The 17719-nt window shown below is 53.1% G+C and overlaps 1 protein-coding gene across 5 annotated transcripts in view; it reads right to left on the reverse strand.

Annotated features, from left to right (window-relative positions):
• CCDC88C (coiled-coil domain containing 88C) overlaps positions 1 to 17719 on the reverse strand; it is a 121566-nt gene that overhangs the window by 92427 nt on the left and 11420 nt on the right. Inside the window, exon 2 of one of the 5 annotated variants that reach the window (XM_035719814.2) lies at positions 8906 to 9045. The exons of 3 other annotated variants lie outside the window; for them this stretch is intronic. The gene's annotated coding sequence lies outside the window, so the exon portion shown is untranslated. Of the gene's footprint in view, positions 1 to 8905; positions 9049 to 17719 lie in introns of all 5 variants that reach the window. One more of the 5 variants, XM_025442432.3, reaches the window with a different exon arrangement.

Consider the following 17719-nt stretch of genomic DNA (forward strand, 5'->3'; position numbering starts at 1 on the left):
CCTGGCCCCAGGGGTAGGGATGAGGGGGGAGGGGGGTTGCTGGTGGGATCCACTCTTCCACGGCCCTCAGGACACCTGTGCTTGGAGGCAGGCCTTAGGTCACTGGCTGGTGGATGGCTTTGAAGCCAGAACCTGGCGTCCTTCCTGGGAAGTGCAGGGTGCACCCAACTAGGGTCTGGATGTTCTGGGGGCTTTTTAAAGATCTTATTTTATTCAGAATTGGGGGGAGAGAGTGTATGCATGGGTCTGTGAGCAGGGGAGGGGCAAAGGGACAAGGAGAGCGAGAATCTAAAGCAGACTCCACACTGAATGTGATGCCCCCAATAGGACTCCATCTCATGACTCTGAGATCATGACTGGGAGCCCAAAATCAAGAGCTGGAGGCTTAACCAAGACTGCACCACCCAGACACCCCTGTTCCTGGGTTTTAATTTTTTTTTTTTTTAAGATTTTATTTATTAGAGACAGAGAAAGAGGCAGAGACACAGGCAGAGGGAGAAGCAGGCTCCATGCAGGGAGCCCAACGTGGGACTCGATCCCGGGTCTCCAGGATCATGCCCTAGGCTGAAGGCGGCGCTAAACCACTAAGCCACCGGGGCTGCCCTGTTCCCGGGTTTTAAAAGTCCCTTTCTGTTGTGGGGGCACAGGGCCTGCTGCTTGTGGCTCATCTGTGCCCACCTCTCTCATCACTTCCAAAACTGTCCACATGCATTTTTATTTCAGAGGCAACGCAGCACAGAGGAAAACTCCGCACCAAGACAACAAAGGCCTGGCTTCCGATTTCAGGTCTGACACTCCTGAGCCATCTGCGACCAACCCCAAGTAAACCACTTTGCAATAGAAATGAAGCCAAGGCCTCAACTCCTCATCTGTAAAGCAGGGGTACTAATACCTGAACCATCCGCCTCGTACTTTTTATAGGTCTCCTGGTGATTATTGGCATGTTTGCTCTCACGATGACCCTACAATTTACGTAAACGCAGCCAGCTCACTCAGGCCAGAACCAACAGGATGAGTGTGTATTTGCACGGGCGTGGACACACGTCCTCATCACGGTCACATCTCGACTCCTCACCACTCTGGTGGCTGACAGTTTCTGTCGCAAAGGCCAAGCTGTCTACTGCCCATGCAGCCTGCATAGCCTGGTGCAGGCTTCCTACAATGCCCACGTCACGGTGCGGGATGGGACTATTCACATCCGAAGTGGTCCTCACCAGTTCCCTAGGCTGGCACCCCTTCCTCCTCGCATCCAGCACTGGGGATGACCTGAGGGACCCAGGGGGTCGGTTCTGCCTCCTCGAGCACCTCAGGGGCCTTAGAACCACCTGCGGCACCTCTGCCAGAGAAGGCAACCACGGACCCAACGCCATGGTCTGGTCTGGGCATCTTCTACCATCAGATGCAATAACGACAGTGACTGCCAACACTTCGGTACTAAGTGCCAGGTGCTCTTCTGGGTATTTTAACTATATGGGCTTAATTATCCTCAGTCCAACCGTGTCGTGATTCCCATTTTACAAATGAGGTGAACTGAACCACAAAATAGCAGAGTGACAAGCCCAAGGTGACATCAGCTGTTGGTGCATTCACATCAAAATGGGCAGTCTCGGGTGTTTCTGTTAAAGATTTTATTTATTTGACAGAGAGCACGTGCATGCGCCAGTCAGCAGAGGGGAAGAAAGTCCGACGAGGGGCTTGATCCCATGACTCCAAAACCATGGCCTGAGCCAAAGGCAGACAGACAACCAACAGAGCTGCTCAGGCACCCCCAAAACAGGCAGCTTCTAAGGCGAGGGCTTGCGTCGGAAGGGACAATGAACCGTGGGGTTGCAAACATAAAATGTCCATGCGAAGATCATTTAACTTGCTTAAGAAGTTTGCCATCAGGCTGTTCCCGCTCTGAACCTTGTGAAGGCGCTGCCTTGGCCTAGGTACTTTGCTGAACCCCTGCCCCCCCCCCGCCCCCAGTTCCCTCATCGCAGAACTTCTCAGGGGCACCAGGGAGAGTGCGGCGCACACAGTAGGCGCTCAGCAGAGGAAGGGTCTTCTGAGAGGTGGCCAGCCTGGAGCTGAGGAGTGACTGGGAGCAATGAACACCAGAGCACCCGGGGTTTTCTGCAAAAGCCTTTCAGTAGAGAAGAAGCAAAATGGGAACAGAGCCCCTGATCCTCTGGGATAACCCTTTTGGGTGGTTGAAGCCTAAAACGATATAATTACACCAAACCGGGAATAACACATTTGCCTAAGAACAGCCTCCAAGGTCTCTACCAGGACCATAAGTTTTCCAGGCTTATCTTTAGGGGCAGGACACTAGGAGTTCAATGGACCTGACTGATAAGGTCAAGCCCTGGAGGCTAAGGTCAAGCCCTGGAGGCTATGCCTGGTCTCCTGCCTGAACAGCATTCCTGAGCACCCTATTGGGAACACCAGGTGGAGGAGCTGGTCCCCTGCTCTGGGATGCCTGGCCCACAGGCTAAAGTGACGTCTGCGGCTCCACGGTGTCCGCTCCCAGAAACCCACTCAGGCCAGGCCGACTGACAAAACCACCCTAGAATGGGGCACGCAGAGCAGAGCTCACCTCGTCTCCCCCCAGGTTCCAAAGTCAGACACACACGGAAAGGCCCAAGCCATCCTGCCCTGTCTTGTCAGGCTGCACAACAGCACCGAGAAGCAGTCTGGGCACGCTGGAGCCACCCCGGCAACTTTCCACGACCTCACGAGGATCCCTGGGGTGATGCTGGACCGAGAAACAAGGCCAGGAGGGAAATGGGTGCCGAGACCTCGGGGCCTGGACTCAGCAGCTGGCTACCTCCAAACCGCTGAACGGACGAGAAAGAAAATGACTCAATGGCCTCGTGTTTGGTCCCCCGTTGGCTACACAGGGGAGGCAGGCGGCCCAGGACCAGTGCTCCTCGGCCTGGCGGCTCATCACCACCACGTGGGTACAGGCACCTAAGGGCCTTCACGCGGTACTGGGACCCAAGCCCACGGGACCCGTAAGAGCCTGGTGCGGCACTCGGGGACGGGAGGGCCCATGTGCTCGTTCCAGGAGCTTTGGGCGTTCCAGAGTGAGAGCACTGGGCCGCTCCTCACTTCCCTCCTGGCTTTCCCGTTCAACCAGCCACTCCCCCAGCACGGCCTGTCTGGAAACACGCCTCTGCAAAGGCCTGCAGAGCCTCAGCACCACATAGGGACGTTCACCAGGTCCCGAGCTTGTCCCAACTCCGCCTCTGTGCCGCAACAGGATCAGAGTGAGGGGGCACCAGTCAATGGGCGTCCCCAGATCCCAGTCCCATCACTCAGGGACCGACGTGCAGCTGTGCCCACAGCCAAGCCCTTCTCCTGCTTCCCAGATCCTGACCCCAACCCCCTCCCTCTCCCCCACATAAAACCCTCTGCACAGCTTTCCAGAGCTTGGACACTGGCTGCCTCCAGCCCTGGGGCTCCCTGCACTCTGGGATCCAGGCAGGCCCCAGGCGGCACCTGCCCCCAAATGCCCCAGGCTAAGGTGTCTGTCACACTCGGCCATCGTGACTCTCAGTGCTGGCCCAGGACCCTTTCTGCGTGGCCCAAATCACAGCAACCTCCCGGAGCAGACTATGAGTCTGTCTGCTGCTCAGGACAGAACTCAGATACTCACAGTAAGCTCTCAACCCCATGTGTAAACAAGAAATACACACAGCACACTGTCAACCCCTTGGGCAGCACAGAAAATGACTAAAAAAGGCTCGAAACACCCTGACACATGACGTTCCAGCCAAATAAAGAATGAGATCTGTTCTCTCGGTGGGCCGTGCCCCAGAAGAATGCTTGGGGGGGTTGGGGGGAGGCTGACTCCTCCCCCTTGGGGCCCGTGTGAAGATGGGGTATTAATAACCCCCAGCTGTCCCCACGCGAGCCAGAGATTCCCTTCCCAGGGAAGAGCCGCAGGCTGGGAGGGAGAGAGGACAACGGGCCACTCTAATGTGCTGAGCTGGCAGGATGACAGGGAGACGTCGGCCTTCTCTCTTTTCACCTGAAGTTTTATTCTGATTACCGCCCTGTTCCATGGTAGCAGTAGGGGCAGAAAGGCAAGCATCCAGATACCTGGTCCTGTAGCACAGGTCAACATCTCCTTCATGGAGGGGGGAAAGGGGTGGACACGGAAAAAGTTCATTTCCAGATGGAAAAGGAACCTCTCCCCCGGCAATTGTTCGCCAGCCCAAGGCAGGATATCAGCCTGAACGTCAGACCAGCAACAGATCCAGGACAGATCGAGGAACACGGGCCTGTCCTCCACCTAGAGGAGGGTCTAATGAGCTCACATGAAGGCCTTGGCAGCTCACAGCTTCGAGGAGTGGGGCCTTTACAGCTTGGGGGGGGAGGGGGAGGTGGGGAGAAAACTCCTCCATCCACACTCTATCCAGGTCCAGACCCTGACATAGGAAGGGGAGGGGGGTTGTGTGCAGTCCCCTCCGCTATCAGATTCCCCCTCAGATCCTCCCTGACTTCTGGCGGTGGAGGGGGGGTGGGGGACGTCGTCACTGACCACTCTTCTAGACAGATGTGAGCCCAAATTCAAAGCTGGAGCCGCTGACCTAGACCCAAAAGACTTCAAGGGGAAAAGGAACTGGTTCTGTGTCTGACAATTTAATCCTGGTTTGATTTACACAAGAACTTCTAAAAAATCCTCATCTCCTAGGACTATCCATCATCTGCAGGAGTATCTTGGCTGCCCGGACTTGAGATTAATTGCTTTGATGTGGAAAAACCCCCACGCTCACTCCGGGTGGAAAGGTTATTCTTTTAAAACAAAGCAAAAAAAGGGGGGGGGGGATTAAAAAAAAAAAAAAAGACATAGTAAAAAAAGAAAAGAAATGCTGAAACTGACCCTGCTCTCCCAGCCACATGTGGACACTTAGGCACCTCTCGGGACAGACGCGGCTTTTAGGCTGGGGCCAGGATTTCAAGCTCTGGATGATTAACATCACCTACGTTTTTTTTTTTTTTTTTTTTTTTAAGATTGTATTTATTTATTTATGAGAGAGACACAGAGAGGCAGAGACACAGGCAGAGGGAGAAGCAGGCTCCCTGCAGGGAGCCCCATGCGGGGATCGATGCCAGGACCCTGGGATCGCACCTTGAGCTGAAGGCAGATGCCCAACTGCTAAACCACCCAGGCGTCCCAACATCACAAACGTTCTTACTGGATGCGCTCTTCATTCCTTCAGAAGATATTTGAGACTGGCGTCCAGCGCACAGCCACACGTTCCACAAAAACCTTCCATTTCCCCCTTAATTTATGCTTTTAGCGTCTCCACCTCATTACTGTACTAGAGAAGGTGGGGACCCATGTAAGCCGGTGCAACACCCTGCGCATGCCCAGAGCTCTGTGCTAAGTGCAGGAATAATGCAAGCTGGCCTCTCCCAGCTATCAATGCTAAATAAAGCCCCTCCCCCGCCCCTGCAGAAACCCTGGGGGGCTGTGACGCCCACATTTCTCTCGCACATCCACCAGGCCAACCTCTTGGTGTTCTCACTGGCTGTTTCAAATCCTCACTGTCAGACCCTAGGAAATAACGCCCATAGCCACCCCCTGCAACATCCTCCTAAAGAGTGTCCCTGAGGCCAACTTCCAGGTACCGTATGCACAACCCCAACAGCTGGTCTCACTTTGCTATGGGGATTCCCAGAGCCCAAAGGACTTAAAAACACACCCAGAAGTCCCAAACAATACAGGGACGCTCCCAAAGCCCAGAGAAAGGAGAGGAAACATCCTATTTCCTATCTCTGGGTCACGGGTCACCCACCAGAACCAGAAGGTGGACATGGACCGGGAGCCTCCAGAAGGAAAGGGTATTAGGGTCAGTCCTTTTTTCGGGTAAAACTATGGTAGAAGACACAGCATAAAACCGCCTAAAATACACATTCACATTTACCGTCTCAACCAATCTCAAGGGTTGGGTGCAGTAGCGTTAAGTACGTTTCACACTGTTGTACCAAGCTCCAGGACTCTCCTCTTCACCTTACAGATTCAACCTCTACCCCCATCCCTACCTCCCTGTTCCCCAGACCCTGGAACCACCACGCCACGTGCTATGTCCAGGAGTCTCACCACTCCACGTCCCTCACATAAGTGGTATCACACAGTATTGGTCTCTGTGACTGGCTTACTTCCCCAGCATAATGGCCTCCAGTTCATCACATCACAGCATGACCTACAACCTTGGCACTGGATCACCTCTTCCCACCACATAAACCCCAAACTCCCAAAAGGACCCAACCCAGTACCCTTTGGAGGTAGGGGGGTGGTTATGAACATGGAACCCCCAGGTCCTGACCTTGACCTCCCTAGAGCAGAAGAGAAACCTCAGTCACAACTAGAGGAGGGAACTTTCACAGGAAGAAGGAGGCTCCGCTAGTGACAATTCTGATGACTTTCTGTTTAAAAAGTCATCAAAAAAAAAAAGCTAAAGAGCTCATCAAAGTGACTCTGCCTTTAGAAATCATTTATCCTGAGCTTCCAAGATCAGACGAGATCAGGCGCGTTCAGGGTGGTATGGCAATGTCCACAATAGCCAAACCGTGGAAGGAGCCTCGGTGTCCATCGAAAGATGAATGGATAAAGAAGATGTGGTCTATATACGATGGAATATTCCTCAGCCATCAGAAACAACAAATACCCACCATTTGCTTCCACGTGGTTGGAACTGGAGGGTATTATGCTGGGTGAAATAAGTCACTAGGAGAAGGACAACATTATATGGTCTCATTCATTTGGGGAATATAAAAAATAGTGAAAGGGAATAAAGGGGAAAGGAGAGAAAATGAGTGAAAATATCAGTGAGGGAGACAGACCATGAGAGACACCTAATTCCGGGAAACAAACAAAGGGTAGTAGAAAGGGAGGTGGGTGAGGGGATGGGGTGACTGAGTAATGGGCTCTGAGGAGGGCACTTGACGGGATGAGCACTGGGTGATATGCTATATGTTGGCAAATTGAATTCAAATATATATATATTTATTAAAAAAAAAAAAAAGCAATCAATTATCCCACTTTTGAGCTCCAGTGTCACTAAAGACCAGAGATTCCTTACAGGCAACACACTACAGCAGAACAGTGGGGGACAGCCTGTTATGTATAACTGCCCCGGGCAGTTCTCAGGCTGGCTCTGGACCCTTGGATGGGCCAGGTGCACTGTTTCTTTCAGACATAGTTCTTGGGATCACACTAAGTGGTATGGTGGCCCACCAGCCAGCATTTATTGCCTCCTAGTCCCTGGGAGGGCAAAGGCTGCCAGTTCCTGCCCTGAGAAAAGCCTCTAAATAGGTGCAGGACCCAGAGAAGGCAGGTGGGAGCTGAAATGATGGGGATCAGGGTCAAAGAGGTGGAGCAAGGGAAGGTGCTCCGATGGGAGAAAGTGCCAAGACAAGACACAGGAGTATAGGGGAAGGGTGGACATGGGGGGAGCGAAGGTAGTGCTACAGCCTGGTAACAGGTGCAGTACACCCAGAGCAGCCCCAGTCCTGCAGCAGGCACCACGCTGGGCATTTCACATGCTGTCACACATCCTCTGACCTGGGAGGTCGATTATCCTCCCAGTCCCCCTTGGACAAAAGAGGAAACGGCTTGGAGGGGTCAGATCACTTGCCCCCGGGGAGGAACAACCCCCCTGCCTGCTGTCTGCAGAACCATGGAGAGGGCACTGTCCAGGCCCCCCCCGCCCCCCCCACCCCCCGATACAGGCCAGGGGCAGACAAGGTCAAGGCGGCCTCACAGTTTACCTCTCAAAGGAAAAAATCAGGATGACAGGTGAAGCACATCAGATGTAAGCACCTCCTCCTCCCAGGTGACCTACACCCCAGTCCCCATCTGCTTCCCATAGAAAGCATAGGCAAGCTGTTTGGGTTTGACTGCCCCAGGTGGCTAAGGAGCCTGGACTTATCAGAAACCACCAGCTCAGGGGCCCCTGGGTGGCTCAGCAGTTGAGCGTCTGTCTTTGGCTCACGTCGTGATCCCAGGGTCCTGGGATCGAGTCCTGCATTAGGTTTCCCATGGGGAGCCTGCTTCTCCCTCTGCCTATGTCTCTGCCTCTATCTCTCCTGAATAAATAAATAAAAAAGGAAACCACTAGCTCTTTCTTTTGGCATCTCAACCTTGGAACATCCACAGCTGCAACTTAGTTTCCATGTGAAAAAAGCACAACCTTGTAAGTTCTAGTCTATAAAATTCCAACATCACACATTCTCACCGAAAAGGGGGGGAGGGGAGGGCATCTAGGAGACCAACTTAGTTAGCACACGAAGTGCCGAAATGCCTTCATACTTTCTGGAAAACCGGAGCAGCCACGATTCCAAGCTGTACAGGGAGGTAGGTTGCTCTGACTGATGACGGGAGCAGGATGGGTAGCCTGTTCGGCTGCTGTGGTTTGGAAAGGAGGCATTCATTTTTAAAGTTTCAACATCATTAAACCTACACACTACAAAGCTCAGGGGAGCCAAGCTGGCTAGACAAAGTTGAAAACAATCAATGTAATTTCCACCCCCAGGGACGGAGCCTCCCTGGGACCTGACATATGGCATCTCCATCAGCAAAGTGCAACACCACATGAAAAGCAGACAAGGGGGCATGAAAGCAGCAGGGGACCCCTGTACAAGCTGAGCGGGATTCAAAGACACCAGCCACCCCACCACCACCACTACCACTACCACCACCCCCGCACTGCATCTCTGACCTCCTCAATGGTCCGCTCCTATGTCTGGGATATGTCAGGCACTCAAGGGACACAGAACCCATACAGCAAGGCCCTGTTCTCCAAGACTCATCTACGAAGGAGCAACCAGGGAGACTCAGTAGGGCCATTCTAGCCTCTCCGGTCCAGGCACAGTAAGTACAAGAACAAGTTCCCTGAATGCTGGGACTTACTTATCTTCTGAGTTACTTGCTCCAGAGTCACAGGTTCTGTTGTGGTGTATACTGTCTAACACATGCCGACAGCAGACATGCTTCCACGCTGGTGTGCAGATGAGACACAGAGACGCACAGCTTGCCTTTAAGACGTTTCACTGCTGGTGGCAGATAAAACCGTGAGATAACAGGTCTAAGGCGCTCAGTGCTCTGTAAGCACGTAGGAAACTTAAAAAAAAAACAAAAAACCATAAAGGAGAAACATGTGTAAGGGCAAGTCAAACACCTACGTGCATGCTTATGGGACTAATCCCAACATGTCACAGTGTACCTCATGGAGGGGAACCTTCATAATTCACCTGCTAATAAATCAACGCAGCAGGCCCAGAGAGGCGCATCTGCCCACAACCCCTCCACCCAGCCAGTGAGCAGCTCACCCTCACCCACCAGCATGGAACCTGAGCAAGGCCCTCATTCAACCTTCCTCAGGTCCTGAAGGTAGGCACTGTTAACATCCCCGTTTCAGGTAAAAAAAAAAAGACTCTGGGGAGATGAAGCTGCCCAAGGTCACAAAGGTGAGCGGTGAGCTTGAAGGAACTGCGTCTCCATCTGCCTCTGCAGAGGCTTGCAGCTGCTTTTCTTGCTCCATCCCCCCTGCTTGGCCCTTCCAGCTGCAGGATACAGACCAACTACAAAGTCGGCCTAGGAACATGAGCCATCACCAACAGGGCTCACCAACTCTCTTTTTTTTTTTTTCTTTTTAAGATTTTATTTATTTATTCATGAGAGATACTCAGCTCAGAAGCAGAGACTTAGGCAGAGGGAGAAGCAGGCTCCCTGCAGGGAGCCCCGATGTGGGCCTGGATCCTGGGACCCTGGGATCATGCCCTGAGCCGAAGGCAGACACTCTACCGCTGAGCCCCCAACGCATTCCAGGAAACCTGGCGTTACTTTGAGTGTCACAAAAACCTGTAACATGGCATTACTGGTTTGTTATATGTGAAGTCAAATGACGCGCCCTCAGTCACACCGTTAGTAACAATGACACTTGAGTTTCTAGACCCTCAAAAGAATTAAGTGACCCAACCTGAGGAAGCAGTGGAGCTTGCCCTCACTTCTGCCCCCACACTTCCAGCTCACCTTCCGGCCCTTACCCCCCACCCCCAGCTCTGAGGTGGCTCAACCACTTCCAGGGGGCGGTAGCTAAGCTCCTACCCCCAGCTGAGAAGCCAAACCTGCCTACTCCCCCCTCCAGAGCCAACGCCAGGCCCCGCCAGGTGGCACCCAAAGAAGTATAAAATTTTGGACAAAAGAGATCCCATTTCCATTCTCATTCATTTGGGGAATATAAATAATAGTGAAAGGGAATAGAAGGGAAGGGAGAAGAAATGGGTAGGAAATATCAGAAAGGGAGACAGAACATGAAGACTCCTAACTCTGGGAAACGAACTAGGGGTGGTGGAAGGGGAGGAGGGCAGGGGGTGGGGGTGAATGGGTGATGGGCACTGAGGGGGGCACTTGACGGATGAGCACTGGGTGTTATTCTGTATGTTGGCAAATTGAACACCAATAAAAAAAAATTTATTATTAAAAAAAAAAAAAAAAAAAAAGAGATCCCATTTTCAAGCTCAACTGATGAACTCTTGAACTGGGCCCGAAGTGGCCAGAGTTTTACAGGCAACTGCTCATAAAATTTCAACAGAGTGACAGGCAGTTGTATCCTAGGACAGTAAAGTTAATTAACACATATACCAGGAACTGTTCTGTTTGGAAGCCTCAATAAAATAATCAATGAGATAGTAATCAGAAGCAGCTCAACCAGTAAGCCCTTTTTTTTTTCCCTCTCTTCCGTCCCTTATCTACATCATGTAATTACCCCTTCCTTCTTTCTCATAAAAGCTCGTTGCTTTCCCCCACACAAGTGGGAGACTTCCCTGGTTGCTCTCGAATGTGTACTCGCTGAGTTACAATTCTGAGACTCTGAGCACAGGAGACCTTGTTCCTCGTTCTCCTTTCGCGGTGGATAGAAGCAATGGGAGGCCTCCCCCCAAAGCTCTTCCCTCTGGAGCACAGCCCTATATTTAGAACACCCCCACCCCGCCGCATCCCCTTAACCTGTTGAGAAACCCAATCCCAAGCCAACAGAACCCTCGCAGGGTGCAGCCAGGAGCCCTTCCAAAACCTCTGCCTCCCCTCAAAACAATGGCCAACACACTCCGGATTGGGGGCCTCTTTGACGCCTCTGTCATCCTTGGTGAACCCACCAATGTAAGACAAGCACTTCCTCACCCTCCTCAGCACCAGAAAGATGGCTCAAGTCATGTCATAAAGGAAAGGACCAAGGCCCTGGGTGTGACGGCACAGTAGCAGAAAAACTCCACCTTTTCCAAAAAGAACAGTTGAATAACAAAAACTTATTAGTCCTGGAGGTGAGCCATGCGGGCGGCTTTACGGAGGGGCGAAGCCTGCCCGGGCAAGTTCTTCAGAGACTCCATCTGACAAAGTAGTTGTAACGTCCAACATGCTGATCTTGGCACTCAACACCAAAACCCAAGGCAGAGGAGAGACTTTTTTTTTTTTTTTCACTAAAAACTGGAGAAATCCATTTCCCTCCTTCTTGTCGCAAAGGAATGGTTCCCTCTTACCTCCTGCAACCCCACAGGTGCCTAGTGCACTACGAAATAAGTTTCTACCGTGGCTCACCCAGCAGTGCTGGGTTCCAGGCCCTTGAACATGCACAGCCCAGTTTTGAACCCACAATGAACACAAACTAACTGAAAAGGAGGCCAATTTGCTCCCCCTAAGACCAGCACGGCCCATCCTCAGCCTCTGGGCGCTTCGCAGTTGTGATTTAGCTCGTATTTTGCTCGAAGCACAAATGCAAACCACTTGCCGGACTGGGGGCTGGAGAGGACCTCCCCCCACGCCAACATCCACCCCCCAGGTCTCTTCGATGCTTGAACCTTCCCAGTAGGGCTGGTAAAAGGACGCCTCTGGAAAGCCACGGCCACACACTCAGAGAACCCTTGAACAGAAGGTAGAGAAGTCAACCCCTGGTGAAAGAACCTGCAAAACAAACGGGATTCTGGGGCAGCCCGGGGGGCTTGGCAGTTTAGCACTGCCTTTGGCCAGGGGTGTGATCCTGAAGACCCAGGATTGAGTCCCACATCGGGCTCCCTGCATGGAGCCTGCTTCTCCCTCTGCCTGTCTCTCTCTCTTTCTCTGTCTCATGTCTGTGTCTCTCATGAATAAATAAATAAAATCTTTAAAACAAACAAACAAAAAAGGAACGGGATTCTGGAGACACGTGCTGGTCAGAGGAAGGGGAGGAGCCGGACAAAGTTCGGATTTGCAGATGCAGAAGAGACCTGGGTGCGCCTAGGCCGTCCTGGGCACCTGGGTGCAGTGCTGCGTGCAAGGGCCGGGAGGGAAGGAGCGCCGCAGTGCAGCTTGCAGCTGGGGGACAGGAAGAAAAGCCCCAGCAATTCAAGGTCTGGACTCAAGGTCAACAGGAGGAGCCCACAGAGACCAGAAGGACAGTGTCGACACATGCTCTCCCCACCTCCTCAGTCTCGGTTGGTCGGTCTCTCTCTCTCTTCTCCTGGCCCTGAGCCTCCACCGGCCTGGCTGAGGTCCAGCTCCAGTAATTATATCAGACCCACCTTTCACCCTCCCCACCCTCCGCAATCAGCCCTCATTCTCTGCAGCCTGAGGCCAGCCACTCCTGTATCCCACCTGTGGCCTAACCCCGGAAGTGCTGGCTTCAGAAGTGCTGGCTTCAGAAGCGGCCTGAAGCAATCCAGCTCCTTCCTCTGGGGCTCCAGGCTGGTATGAAATCTAGTTTTCAACACAGGGCTGGGGGTGGGGGGGAAAGCCAGGAGCCCCTTGGGGAGCAGCACCCCAGCCTGGCCTACCATGTGAGGCTCCGGCCCAGGCCTCACCTCAGCCCAGCGGCAGTACGGATCCTGAGCAGCCCTGCCAACCTTCACAGGACATGGCTCTGCCCACATCAAGCTCTCTCCCTACACGATAGATTACAGAGAGCCTAGTTTTAAGAAAGACATTTCACCACACAGCTGACGACCAAGAAAGCCTCGGCTCTCTGGGGCTGTCCTCTGCCTTCCGACTTCCTCCACGAGCCTCACTTGCCTCATCTGCCAAACGGACACAGCAATTTCTTCCCCACGGTGCCAAGGCCTGGCTCGCAGGAGGCACCGCTGCCTTCTCTCAATCTTCTGATGGGGGCAAAAAGCTGAATCTCAAAGTCCCTGCTTGCTCTCAATATGCCTCGACAGCATTTCTTCTAGAAGCAAAAGGGAGAAAAAAAAACACCAAAGAAATCAAGTCCAACTGACACTTGGTCTCCCATTTTGCAGAAACAAAACCTGCCTCTGGAAAGGTCTGGGTAGGACTATGACCAGGCGTCCCCAGCTCGTCCCCAGCTCGGTTTGCTCCATCCCTGCTCAGCAGGACAGGGAAGGTCACAGGTCAGGAGCTAATGCCTTCTGTTTGGCATAAACAAAGGGAATTCTAGCGGCCCTGAGAGCTGCTGCCCTGCTGCAGCTCCCCCTCCACCTCACTCAGCCCCATCAGGTGGCCCTGAACCCCTCCCCCAAGCCCTGGTGGCAGCAGGGGGCAGATCTGCTGCAGACCCCCACCCCCCAGGCTCACCCCAGATGGAGTGCGCAACAAGTACAGTCCATGCTCCCACGTGGGCAACACCCCACAGGTGTCTGTGGGACTCCCCTCTGCCCCCACCTTGGTCCAGGCCCCCAGGATCTGCCCTGACTCCCTACTCCTTCCTGACACCAATCCATTCTTGATGTGGGTGAGTGCCTGCATTTCCTTTCTTCAATTTTCTCCTTTTTAGAATGTTCCCGAAGACTCTTTGAGTGCTTCAGGATGAAGCGTCAATTCATCAGCATGGCATCCGCCCGGCTGGCACCTCATCGTCTTCCTCCTTCACCCATCACCCCCGGCAAAGACACCCGGGGCTAGCTTACGTCTCTACAGCTTTGCAGGTACTGTTCCTAGCCCCAGGACAGCCCCCCCAGCACCCCAATTTGTGCCAGACCAGCTCCTAAGGCTCAGGGCAAGCATCACCCACTAGAGAGCTCCCCATGAGCTTCACCCTTCCCGGGTGTTAGAGCCTCTCTCCCACACCACCGGATGTGGCGTCGGGGCACGGAGGACGGCCTTAAGGACAAGGAAAAGAGCCAGGCAGCGCCTCGCAAGGGTCACCCACCTCTCTGGGCTCCCGGAGCTTCCCCATCCCACATTCCACCACAACCCTTAGAGACAACGAGGGCCAGGAAGGGAGATGAGGGAAAGAGGAAAGGAGGGGTCCGCAGACCACCGCCCCTCAGGCTCACTTCCAACAGCGTCTGGACGGTTCCCGTCGAACTGTACACGGACAGCTCACGGGCAAGCTCACGGGCAAGCTCCCGGGCCAGGCCCGCGGCAGAACGAGCGCTCCCACGGGGGACACGGGACGGGCCATCCCTGACGCCGGCCGCCCCGCCTCACCACCGAGCCGTCAAGCCCCACACCAGGGAGCTCGCCCAGACGCACCTCGGAACCTCAGCCCTTCAGCCCGCGGCGGGGCCAGGGAAGGCTCATCGTCCCGACAGGCGACGGGCACGACGGCAGCTCCGCGAGGAACGCACGGCCTGTGAGAAGGCAGTGCCCGCGCCGAGGGCCGGAGTCCTCGACCCTCACGCCCTCTGACCCGGGGCTTCCACAGCAGGCCCCGACCCCACGGAACCGGAAACGTCTGGTCAAAGGTTCGGGCACCCAGCACGGCGGTGGTGCTGACGATCCCCAGGCGGAGGGGACTCACGACCAACCATACCCAGAGCCACAGGACGGAGCGCCACGTGGACGCTAAAATTCCTGGCAGGAACGTTTAGCCACACGGGGAGCCGCTCCCTGCACCGCAAATGAAAAGAAAGCAGCTTCCGCTCAGCACCAGGGCCCTAACCCACACCGTGACGCCCGCGTGCACACAGACCAAAGATGGGCGGGTACCACGGCATCCCTCAGTGGGGAGGTAATGGTGCACTTCATCCTCCTTGTTTCTCCCAATCCTGTTTTTATGATAAAAATATTTTTGGGCAGCCCGGGCGGCTCAGCAGTTTGGCGCCGTCACCTTCGGCCCAGGGTGTGATTCTGGAGACCCGGGATCGAGTCCTGGAGACCCGGGATCAAGTCCCAGGTCGGGCTCCCTGCATGGAGCCTGCTTCTCCCTCTGCCTGTGTCTCTGTCTCTCTCTGTCTCTCATGAATAAATAAAATCTTTAAAAATATATATTATCTTTAACGTCCTCAGAATATAAACATAAGCTACAAAATCAAGAATATCCTCCCTCTCCACCCGTGAACTCTCACAGCCCTTCTCTATAAACCAAAGGTGGAGGGGCGCCTGGGAAGCTCAGTCAGTTGAGCGCCCAACTCTTGATTTCAGCTCAGGTCCTGATCTCGGGGTCGTGAGCTCGAGCCCCGTGTCTGGCTCTGCACTGAGCGAGGAATCTGCTCTTCTCTCTTTCTCTGTTTCTCTCCCTCTCCACCCCATCTCCTGCCCCTACCCATCTGCTCATGCTCTCACTATAAAATAAACCTTAAAGAATAAAAACAAAAAAATAAAAACAAAATTCTCCCCTGCGAACTTGATACACCGTATAATTCATAAGGCAAATTCTGCTGTTGCTGCAGAAATGGCCAGTGCAGGCTCTTAAGTTCCCCCGAACCCTCTCCCTATCCATGAAAGCAGGTCATACCCACCCGGGGAGGCTTCGCTTTACACCCTACCGACCACACGAATGAGACAGAGTACATCGGCCACATTCCCACCAACCTATCAAATGTACATTTCCTTCTATTCTTACTTTTGACGAAAGTCGTTTCTCAACCCGAGTGCATGCATTTCCAGAGATAATTCTAATTTTAACTAGTCGGCCCATGCTTATCTATAACAGCCACCACCGAAAATGGACAGATCTCAAAAACAGGCCAAGTGGGGAAAAGGTACAGGCAGTGTATGGAAGTTTTATCTAAAGGCACCACCCAGGGCCGCCGGGGTGGCTCAGTGGCTTAGTGCCGCCTTTGGCCCAGGGCATGATCCTGGAGTCCCAGGATCAAGCCCCACATCAGGCTTCCTGCATGGAGCCTGCTTCTCCCTCTGCCTCTCTCAAATAAATAAAATCTTTTTAAAAAAATAAAGGCACCACCCCAAACGACACATGGATATATGTCCACATACAGACACACGCACATGGACCAAGGATTTAACAACATGAACCAGATACTCACCAAGTTAACAATGGGGATTATCTCCAGGGACAGAGGGAGGGAGGGAGGGAGGGAGGGAGGGAGGGAGGGAGGGATAACTGGACACGGTAGTGGTGTCCTGGGGGCTTTAATCAGAGGAATTTTATTTGCCGGTGGGGTGAGGGGGAGGGGGAGCCTAAAGTAGATATATGAACGCTAGTCACATGTACATAGTTATTTCTGATATACAAGTTCATCAGAACAATCTGTACTTTTTTTAAGATTTTACTTATTTATTCATAAGAGCCAGAGAGAGAGAGAGAGAGAGAGAGAGGCAGAGACACAGGTAGAGGGAGCAGAAGCAGGCTCCATCCAGGGAACCTGATGCGGAACTCGATCCCAGGACCCCGGGATCATGCCCTGGGCCAAAGGCAGGCACCTTCGTTCTGCTATTTCTTCTGAGATACAAACAACATTCTGGTTGGTCCTGGCCTTCTGACCATGGCAAGAGACCAGAGCTCCTAAGAGCCACGTTCAAGGACCTCATAAAACAAAGCTTCCTGGAAATGACCAGTAAACCTCGGTGGTCTCTGGCCATTGCGTGACTATGGAAGCTGAGACCCACGAGGGCCCATCATCTTCTGGACAGATGGGAACCCAGGGGGCCCAGACAAGGAAGACAGACTATTCCCAATACATGATTAGTAAAGACAGGTGCTCAACCAGACTCTGCAAATTCCTCATGTCAGGGTAAATTCTGCAGCTGGGTCCTTCCATCCACCTGCGGGTCCCGATTTCAAGACAGGGATCTATGTATACCTGACAACAAAGATCAACACACACCGAATTTATCCAGGTTGATGTTTGAAGTGCTTCCCACCAGCATAAAAGCCAAAGCAGCCTCAGTAACCTCCCATGACAAGCAGGCCAGGCCAGGGAATGGCAGTGGGACACCAACACACAAGCCCTAAAGAATAAACACTCATCAGCCACTGCTGTACCAGGGATTTCTGTTTATACTAGATGCACTTTCCCACCGGCCCCACTAGCTAACGAACACACATCTAATGTAAATACTCAAGAATTTGAATATTTTAAAAATCGTTCTATAAATCCAAAATGTAACTCAAAAAAAAAAAAAAAAAAGACAACGACTCAGATGAAAAAATACTTTGGCTGATGAGCAAGTAAAACAGGCATCATGAGCTGGCCAGCCAGGTGGCTTGAGGCAGAAAGCAGGTCTAGTCAAAGATTGCCTTTCCTCCAGGCCCCTCAGCAGATGTTGGGTCTGTGTAGGCCCCTCTGGGAGCTGCTTCCTCCACCTTGGACCATCAGCATTTTCTTGTGTAAAAGGCGTTGAGTAAACCAAGCATTCTCTTCTCTGCTTCCCTGTCCAGGACAGATGAGATGTCCCTTGTTGTAGGAGCCCTCTGTGGAGATCAGCTGAAGATGCCTCTTGCAGACATAGCTAGGAACACTGTTACCCTGGGTTCCTACAGGTGCACATGACAACAACCTGGAGGGCTTACGAGACATCCCACCAGACCTCCCCAGCCCGTCTGGGGAA

The sequence above is a fragment of the Canis lupus genome, chromosome 8 (genome assembly GCF_003254725.2).
Source record: "Canis lupus dingo isolate Sandy chromosome 8, ASM325472v2, whole genome shotgun sequence".
NCBI classification, from domain to species: domain Eukaryota; kingdom Metazoa; phylum Chordata; class Mammalia; order Carnivora; family Canidae; genus Canis; species Canis lupus.